The sequence below is a fragment of the Adiantum capillus-veneris genome, chromosome 1, assembly GCF_014529385.1.
Source record: "Adiantum capillus-veneris isolate H3 chromosome 1, ASM1452938v2, whole genome shotgun sequence".
NCBI lineage: Eukaryota > Viridiplantae > Streptophyta > Polypodiopsida > Polypodiales > Pteridaceae > Adiantum > Adiantum capillus-veneris.
In genome coordinates, this window is record NC_140931.1 from 170,033,762 (window position 1) to 170,035,207 (window position 1,446).

The window sequence follows — 1,446 nt, forward strand, 5'->3', positions numbered from 1 at the left end:
GTAGACTATATGTTTTAGTTAAGTTTTGTATGTCATGAAGTATCAATTCAACATAGTAAAGAATGATTTTTTTGTATGCCAATTTACATTCATTTTTTTTATAGTAGATATGTTACTTCAAATTATTGATGTAATAAGTCATGATTTATCTTTCCTACAATTTTATACTATTAAGAAAAGGTTCACTACATGATACTTTTGAGCAAAATAAAGTCAAAGATCTTAGATCAATGATCAATATACTTGAAAATATACATGATAAAACTATCATTACATGTTTAAAAAGAAATATGAAACTTATTTCAAAATAAATAGCTTAATTATATGACAAGTGGGTATAGAAGCTTAGCTCATACTTGCTTCAAGGTTCAAAAAGTCCGTAACTGATATGGGTGTCTCATTTGTCGATGCTCCTGCCATATTTGATACTCCATGGTCATCAATGGGATGATCTAATTGATCACTTTGAAGTTTTGCCCATTTTTTGACATCGTCATGCTGATTTGCAAAGCTCAAAAGTCTTGTTTTAAGATTTCTTTGATTGTCAGTACTGTCCACAAGGCATATCACTTCCCTTTTTTGCTTTAGTCCCAACTCCGTTATGTAGCCATCACTGAACATGTCAATACACTTGAAATTTTGTTTGCAATACTTTTGAATGCATTGCTTGATTGTCAACTCCTTCTTGAGTTGTAGAAACTTGACATCTGACAATTGAGTCGCACTTCCAAAATCTAGATCAAGGTGTCCTGCATCTCGTATTATGGATTGTGTCCCTGGATTTCAGGAACTAATAAGTCCCTCAAAGGCATCTCCCTTGCTCAATTGAGAACACAAGTGTGGTGAAGAATTGTATAGCACCAGTAAATTCAAAATGCTTCACATTGTGTAATGCCCCAAAAAATTGTATTTTGACCATGCCTGTCATACTTTGCAAAGCAGACTGTAACACACACAGTCCTTATTATTTGAAAAGAAAGATCACACATTGTGGTTCTATTGACCCACCTGACCCACCTACAATAGCCATAATGCCATCTATGAGATATTTGAATCTTTTAGTTGACCACCTGACCCACTTACAATAACCATAATGCCATCTATGAGATCTTTGAATCTTTCAGTTGACCATTGTAGATTTCTCTCCAAATCACGTGTGTTGTCCAAGATACCCAATCCTATAGAAGTAGGATTGTTTAGATGGTGCTCTAAGTAAGATCTTCCCTCCATTTGAAGACTGACAACATATATAGACCATGGAAGATCTATATTTGAACTTGCTTTGTCTTTCACAATGTTGATCGTCCATTGGATGTACTTTCTTGACTCTTCTTAAAAATCAATCTTCTTTGTACCACGTTTTAGTTTTGATGTCAGCCAAGTATCACAAAGTGTCAAGAAATGGGAGTAAACAACATCATTAATGTTGTATGTGGTAGAAAACTC

The 1,446-nt window shown here is 34.1% G+C and overlaps 1 pseudogene; it reads right to left on the reverse strand.

The window, feature by feature from the left end:
- Nucleotides 1–345: 345 nt before the first annotated feature.
- On the reverse strand, nucleotides 346–919 carry LOC147466008 (uncharacterized; annotated as a pseudogene).
- Between the last annotated feature and the right edge of the window lie 527 nt (nucleotides 920–1,446).